This window comes from Dermacentor variabilis, chromosome 8 (genome assembly GCF_050947875.1).
Source record: "Dermacentor variabilis isolate Ectoservices chromosome 8, ASM5094787v1, whole genome shotgun sequence".
NCBI lineage: Eukaryota > Metazoa > Arthropoda > Arachnida > Ixodida > Ixodidae > Dermacentor > Dermacentor variabilis.
In genome coordinates, this window is record NC_134575.1 from 20,475,678 (window position 1) to 20,484,650 (window position 8,973).

Genomic DNA, 8,973 nt, shown 5'->3' on the forward strand with positions numbered 1-8,973 from the left:
ATAAAATTTAAAATGCATCATTTTACAAAATGTGCAATTGAGAAACTTGTTTTATGTCGTAACAACGAAGAAAACAGGTGACTTGGTTTTATGTAAAGCGTGTATTACAAAAATATTTAACCTCATGTAGACTCTATTGCTGGGCTGTGAAACATGTGACCTGAAAGCTGCATGGGACCACCTAGCGAATTTCAGCTGCCAGTGTGCTTCGCTGTGTGCCGAATGCACCACTAGGCAAACCACCGTGTTCTGAGAGATAAAGAAGAGGACATCGCCCATAAACCCGTTATTAATAAATCTGAAATTAGCTGTCGGCTGTATCACATAAACAATTCTGGCAGCCGGGCGTTTTTTCTCGGCAACGTATCACAAAGGTGCACGATTGCCGACTGTAACATTTAGGCTACCTACAATAAAACGACAGTTTCTACAATGTGCATCATTATCTTGAAGGAGCGATTGTTCTGTATGCTTCGACAAAATGGCCGTCGCAAGCGAAAGCGGTGTTTATTCACGTGATATTTCCACCTAAATTTTTAACTGTCACAAAAGTTTATGCACACGGCCACGCATCATGAAAAAGTGTCATGCAAGCTTTTTCGAAGGCTAACATTAAAGTCAAAGAGATATTTCCAAATTGGTTCCGACGTTCACTAGGAAAAAAATTCAACTCAACAATCAGCACATGCGGTGGCTCACAAGCAGTGATCTGCGTCGGCACAGCAGTATGCTGGTTGCTCTACAGCTTTGTGAGGACAGAGGGAGGAAATGGTGCGGTTGATGGAATTTCAGGCAGAACACTCACATCGGCACCTTTATCGAAAGTAACATCATTTCACTGTAGCTGTAGGTGACGTAAAAGAGATTACCTTGAGTTCCAAGAGGATCACACAGCGACATTAGTGCTCCTTCTCATTCTTTTTCGGCAAGGTACACGACATGTTTTTGAGCCCCGCCACCACAATGACTGTGGTCAAGAAAACCCCATTAACGCATGTTTTCGGCCTGTGGTTCGTATTGTCGCTTCGCTTGAGATTTTACGGCCACCATACGTTCCTGGCTTATTACCAAAGCGCCCCCGCCCAGATGCTACCCACAGTCCTGAACGATTCTTCACAAGTTACCTCAAAAAAGCGTTCCTTGCCGCATTCCGGTTTTCCGTCTTGCAACATCGAGACACTATGTGCGAGGGACAGCCGCATCGACTACATATTGCGCCACCGGAGTGGAGCGAGACGGGGCACGCCAACGAAACGACAGTGGTCGCAAAAACCTCCGAACGCCGCTTGTGTCCGCTCTAGAAATCGCTGTTGTCTTGTGGTGTCGTGCGCCCTTGTGTGTTAGAACCTATTATGGATTGTTGTGTGGTATGTTATCTCTATGTATCAATGCTAAAACAATTATTCCGCCCCTGTTGCTGTCGGGAGATGTACAATAAAACCCAGGACCAAATATCACTTCACCGCCGTCCATCGATACTGTTGCAAAGGCCATATCTTGCATAGAAACATCACAAAACTCCGTTCTGTCCGAACTTTCTGCAATCCGAGCATCACAGAATACCATCGAGACCCTCGTGACCAGCCTTTCGACTCTCGTTGATGCCCTGTAGAAAACTGTCCATTCGACTCAGTCAAATAAAATAATTTTAAAGCCCGGCGTGAGAGCGTGAATGGATGGATGGAAAACTTTATTTGGTCCTGCATTTAGTGATAATTAACCACTAAGCGGGCCGCTCCCTCGTCGGGGCCGGAAGGCCAAGCCTCAGGGCCCCGTCGTGAGCCTGCTCGACAGCCTAGAATTGTTTACCCAGGTCCGGGCTGCGAAGTGCAGCCTCCCACCTTGACGCGTCCTTGATCGCCGACTCTTCAATTCTTTCGCAAGGCCAGAGCATGTGTTCGAGCTTGGCTGACGCACCGCAATGTTGGCAATAAGGCTCTGTATACGTCTCCGGATAAAACATGCTCAGCCTCCGTGGGCAAAGATAAGTACCAGTCTGTAGTAAGCGTAATAGTAAGCGTAGCTTGAGCCCTGTTTCGTTTAGGATGCGGCAAACCGTAAACCCTGTGATGGAATGGAATGGAAGCCTTGCGATGGAATGGAATGGATGGAATGAATTGAAGCCTTGCAAAAACTTCCTCTGAATTTAAAAGTTTTCCGAAAAATGCGATGACGCAGAAAATTGCCTGCTCCGTTCACACACTTCTTTTGTGGAACTTAAGACACAAAATGCGAGATTGGCTTGAGTCCCACACAAAAGTAGTATCATTCTGCACCGAGAAACTCGGTTTATCCCTAAGTACAGACAATTTGGAGCGTGCACACAGACATGGTCGCTACCAGCAAGGCAAAGCGAGGCCACTTCTGATATTATATGCAACATTTAAAGATAAATAAAGAATTCTTGTGGTGGCTTCCAAGTTCAAGGAAACAGTTTTTTTTAGATTGGCGAGGATTACTCAGCCACAATTCGGCAGGCGCGAAAGAAACTTTATCTTCATGGACAACAGAGTGGCCGAACATTTAAACTTCACTTTGATAGGTTGCTGCTCAATGGCAAGCAATTCACGTACAATGCGGAATCTTATTGTATAGTTCAACTGATGGCATAGCGGTCACTGCGTTTCTCTAGGCATGCGCGTCCTTCTTTCCCCTCCCCAGACATGCCTCGCCTCGATTACTGTTCCTGGTTATCAAAATATGTCGGTCATGGTCGGAAACGTACGTAGTTAGCCGTCTAAGATAGACGCCGTAGTATCTATTTTGAAAGATAATAATACTGACCTCGCTATACTTACAGAATGTTGGCTGCATCCAAATATTGCTGACCACGAGCATGATACTACATGATAGCCTAACGTACGCTGTTCACAGTCTTGACAGGTCGGGGCGCAGAGGAGGCGGCAGTTTGATTATTGTGAAAGAAAGTGTTGCTTCATGTGGTACCAAATTGAACTGTCAACAGGAAATTTTGTGTGTAAATATACCACTTTCGTCAGTACGACTATGACAATCGCTTGTTATCCCGCTCCTGACTGTGCTGTTTCTTTCAACCGTGCCATAAATTCTGTACTAGCGTATCTTTACTCACGATTGCGCTCTGAAAATTTTATGCTCTGTGGCGATTTTAATTTGCTGCACATTAACTAGGAAGATCTCAGGCAAATAACCCGCAATCTAAAAAGTTTCTTGATACGATCCTTACATCCAACTCTGTTCAGATGGTTGTTATGGTAACCAGTGAGGAGAATATTCTAGACCTTGTAGTTGTTTATAACCCCGTAATTATAAAATTGCAATTATCCGTTGCCGGTCTAAGCGACCACAAATTGCTGCTTTTTAATCTCCGCATCGCAGTTCCTATCCGACAGCCCTCGACCAAATACATTAAGGACTACAACAAAGTAAACTTTATCAAAGTTAACACTGAACTAAACCCTTTTTAAAATTCCTTTCGTGACACTGCTCTTTCTCGTACAGTAGACTAAAACTGGCTGCTATTTAGTAATTACTATCGCTTTTTCAGAGACATTTGCCTCTTGTTCCCATTCGTGGGGATCGAAGCAAACCCTAGTTTACTAAAGTACTTAGGAGGCTATCGGGGAGGAACGACCATCTTTTGCATGATGCGAAACGCTATAAATGTTTTTCAAAGTGGGACAAGTACTTTAAGCTCCTGCGCGAATACACTAGCACTTTGAGACAATTAAAAAAAGTTCTTCCACCACGACTTGCCTAACATCATACGTGTTAAGCCCCCAAAAATTTCGGAATATTCTGAGACCAAACAATAGCTCCAACAACATTTCTTTGATTTACCGTAATGGTTTCGACATGCCACATGATCAGCGGTGAGACGTAATCAACTCGTATTTTTCTTCGGATTTCACTCGTGAGCCTGCACTGAAGGACTTTGATTTGCCTAGCTACAGTTTTCCCCTCGTGTTTCCCATTACAAGATATTCATCATCAGCCTGGTTACGCCCACTGCAGGGCAAAGGCCTCTCCCATACTTCTTCAATAACCCCGGTCATGTACTAATTGTGGCCATGTCGTCCCTGCAAACTTCTTCATCTCATCCGCCCACCTAACTTTCTGCCGCCCCCTGCTACGCTTCCCTTTCCTTGGAATCCAGTCCGTAGCCCTTAATGACCATCGGTTATCTTCTCTCGTCATTACATGTCCTGCCCATGCCCATTTCCTTTTCTTGATTTCAACTAAGATGTCATTAACTCGCGTTTGTTCCCTCACCCAATCTGATCTTTTCTTATCCCTTAACGTTACACCTATCATTCTTATTTCCATACCTTGTTGCGCCATCCTCAATTTAAGTAGAACCCTTTTCGTAAGCCTCCAGGTTTCTGCCCCGTCGGCGAGTGCTGGTAAGACGTAGCTATTATACACTTGCCTCTTGAGGGATAATGGCAACCTGCTGTTCATGATCTTAGAATACCTGCCAAACGCACCCCAGCCCATTCTTATTCTTCTGATTATTTCCGTCTCATGGTCCGGATCCGCCCTCACTACCTGCCTTAAGTAGAAGTATTCCCTTACCACTTCCAGTGCCTCGCTACCTATTGTAAATTGCTGCTCTTTCCCGCAACCGTTACAGAATTATCTTTAGACGCACTCTTGTGCTTTGCCTCTCCAGGTCAGTGAATTCATTGCAATTGGTTCCCTGAGTTACTAAGCAAGCCAATATCATCAGCGAATCGCAAGATACTAAGATATTCTCCATTATCTTTTATCCCCAATTCTTCCCAATCCAGGTCTCTGAATACCTCCTGTAAACACGCTGTGAATAGCATTTGAGAGATCCTGATCCATTGGAGAAACCTGACGCCTTTCTTTATTGGGATTTTGTTGCTTTCTTTATGGAGGACTATGGTGGCTGTGGAGCCGCTATAGATATCTTTCAGTATTTTTATATACAGCTCGTATACACCCTGATTCCGTAATGCCTCCATGACTGCTGAGGTTTCGACAGAATCAAGCGCTTTCTCGTAATCAATGAAAGCTATATATAAGGGTTGGTTATATTCCGCACATTTCTCTATCACCTGATTGATAGTGTGAATATGGTCTATTGTTGAGTAGCCTTTACGGAATCCTGCCTGATCCTTTGCCTGACAGAAGTCTAAGGTGTTGCTGATTCTATTTGCGAGAACCTTAGTAAATAGTTTGTAGGCAACTGGCAGTAAGCTGGTCGGTCTATAATATTTTAACTCTTTGGCGTCCCTTTTCTTATGGATTATGATTATGTTAGCGTTCTTCCAAGATTTTCTGCCATCGTCGGTTCGCTTACTACCGACTGCGCCTGTTTCATACAAAGAGTGTTGATCCTAAACACCCCATTCTAGTACGAAAACAGTATGACGCGTATCAAAGAACAATTAGGAATTCTCTGTTTTTTGTGTCGTAACGGGACATGCGCATTGCGGCGGATTGTCCAAGAGCGGGCACCCACGCAGTGACACACGCTGAGGAGCTAATTCAGAGAAAATAAAGTAAATCAAAGAATGTGGTAGCTATAAATAACTGTTATAATACCTGATTAGTATGCGGATCGGAATTGCGGGTATATTCAAAGAATGTGCTCCGCATCAAGAAAAACAACAAAAACCTACTGATCACTAGAGCTTTCAAAACCCTTTTAGGTGAACCTTTGATTCATATTTGTTGCGGAGAGTGTTACTGCTTAGCGAAAATTCGCGCGCCGATACCTCCGTACTCAGAGAGACATTTTTTCTGGAAACCACGTTGCTTAGCTCTAACTAGGTCAGCCTGCGTGATCATGCACATGCCACACATGAAGACGAAAGAATGACAGCGATATAACAATGGCAACGAATCAAGACAACGGTATAATGATGGTGCCACATCGGCTTTGAAATCGCGTCGTAGGCATGACGCCAAAGGCATGAAGACACCAAAGTCAAAGTACGGTGAAATGGCAACGATGTAACCGCTATCACGTCATGATGACGGCTGTCTGACGACCTTGGGAGGACGATGAACTTCTGACGATCGTGGCGTGACGGGCATGTGATGTGGCAAGGATGGCTAGAGAGGCAAGGATGGCTCTAGAGTGGCAAGGATGCTATCAACACGATGGTGCAATGACGATGGCGTGAAGAGTGTGGCATGACGACGCTAGTAACGGCAATGATATGACGGGACTGCAGTGACAACGACGGGGCGGCGATCGTGGGATGAAGACTCTGGAGTAGTAACGAAGGTGTGACGACGATATTCAGGCGACGATTGCATGATCATCCTGAGAGGACGACGCAGGAATGACTACGATGGCGTTTCAACTACGCCTTACGACAACCTTATGCCAGTGCTCGAACGGCGCCGATTGTGTTAAGACGACATCAAAATACTTCTCCTGCCAGGGTCGGGAGTGTTCTGGACTACCTTGAACTAAAATTCAGCAGCTTTCAAGGCTCAGATGTTGATATACTTTGGAATCAATTCAAATAGATATGCACTTACTGTCTCGATAAGTTCTTACCAAACAAGAATAATAAAACAAGAAAATTGAATCACTGGATAAAGATCGATGTCTTACTTCTAAAAATAAAATTTAAGGGGTTTCCGAAAAGATGAGAAGCTAGAAACACTGTCAAAGCGGCTAGAAATGCTTTTAATGAGGCGTCGAAATGTTCCAAATGACAATATTTTCAACACACCCTACCATTTTTTTAAAAAGAATCCCTTCAGAATTTCTAGCGGTTCTCGAATCATAAGAAAAAGTCTGTTGACGTACAACTCGATGGCGTTTTAACTGTTTCAGGAAGGCGACTGTGGAACATTTCAGCCCATATATTCACAGCGTATTTCCGTACCCTTCTCAAAGAGTTGGCCTCACAAATGCATTTTGCTCTGATCTTGAAGATATTTTACCACTACAAGATGTTGACTCTGTGGTTCCCAATGTGAAGATCAAATCATCGCCTGGTCTTGATGGTCTTACAAATGCGTTCCTTCGTAGCTGCGCGGAAATGCTCACTCATTTCTTGCATGCATTTTTCCCGCATCCATATCATCTGCGGATCTACCGGCTGACGGCGAACGAAAGCGTGCTGCGCCCATACACATGAAGGGTGACACATCGCTGATTTCCAATTATCGTGCTACATCTCTGACTTTTTCGAGCTGTAACATGCTCGAAAATATTGTCGCTAACTACATAATCAAGATTTTAAAAGATAACAACCTACTCTCTTCTTTTCAACATGGTTTTAAGAACGGCTTTTCTACCATCCCACAGCTAACCAGACTAATGGACAATTTTGAAAGAGTTATCGATAAGTCTGGTGAAGCTGACGTCATTTTCTTTTACTTTCGAACAGCGTTCGACCTTGTTTCGCACCAAAAATAAATCTTCAAGCTAAAATACATTGGCCTCCATTCTTTCATAATAAACTGGATTTCCGCCTACTTATCCAACCGCACAAAATCGGTTTCTATGAGTGGTCACCACTCGCGTCCTTTACCAGCTACTTTCCGGGGTACGACAAGGTAGCATACTGAGACCGATCTTATTTCTGATTTTGGTTTACGATACTGTTAGCGCTATTATTGAACCAGTACAAATACGTCTATTGCCAGGCGGCTACATTTTGTTTCATGAGATTCCTTGATGAGTCGATCAGGATCTTTTGAATACTAACCTTCGCAACATATTTTCATGATATAAAGAATGGCACATGGAGCTGATTGAATAAAAAAACAGTATACATGCAGATAACGAAGGAAAGACGTAGATGGGCATTTCCTTATAGTCTTCATACTCATGAACCCTCTCGTTGAAATAAATACATATAAACATCTGGTTGTTACAGTAACTAATATCCTAATATAGAAGTATCATATCTCTCATGGACGTGCTGCATCATTTCGCAAATTCTTTATTCTGCATCATAAACTAACACAAACGCCCCCAGAAGCTATGCTTCACGCATACAAATCACTGATTCGGCCGAAAATGGAATGCGGATTCATGGTATTGGATCCAAAAAATAAACACTATATCGGTGAACTGGAAATTATGCAGCAGAAAGCAGTCCGGTTTATTTTTGATAAGTACTGTATGACTGACTAACCAAAAACTATCATGCACGATCGCGGTATACAGACGTTAAAAGTACGGCGAAAAATTATAAGGATGGGCTTTCTTTTTCTGCTCAAAAATCACAAACAGTCTATCTATGCTGCTGCATATGCCCGACCCCCCCCCCCTCCCATTAACGGCAAGAAAAACCAAGCATCACCGCTCTAAATCAGCAAGTCCCTATCAAACAAAAACTAATGCCTTCAAACTTTCTTTTTTCCTCCGTACTATTGAAGAATGGAATACGCTGCCATTATCATTCTTACCCAGCACTGATTTAATTGATCTGATTATTTTAGATCTTTTAATTTCTCTCTAGAGATGTGAGCGTTTTGTTTGTTTTCTTCTGAATGCATGTATGATTAGTTTTTGTAATATTACCATACCTGCTGGGGCCCGCATGGGCCTGCAGTACTTTGCAAGAAAAGAAAAAGTAGCACACTGGCGCGACGAAAAGAATGACGCAGCTGCAATCACGGCAACGATGTCATGACAGTGGTTCCACGACTACTTTATGAGAACGCTGGCGTGGACACAAAGGCGTGGTAAATATGGATGGACGACCGTGCAAATACTAAGACGAAATGACGACAATAAAACGACCAGGATGACATGACGACCACCCTGTGAAGATGACGTGATGACGACGATAGAGTGACAACAATGGGCTGTTTGAAAATCAACGACGAATTGAGCTTCAAAATCTGGGACACATAATCATCAAACATAGCGTCCAGCAGGCAAACAGAATACTAAATGTTATAGCAAAGAAACCGACAGCAGCTACAAAGCAACGGATCGAGACCACACTTGGTTTTGTCAGCTACTAGGGAATGTATCTTGAACTAGTCTAG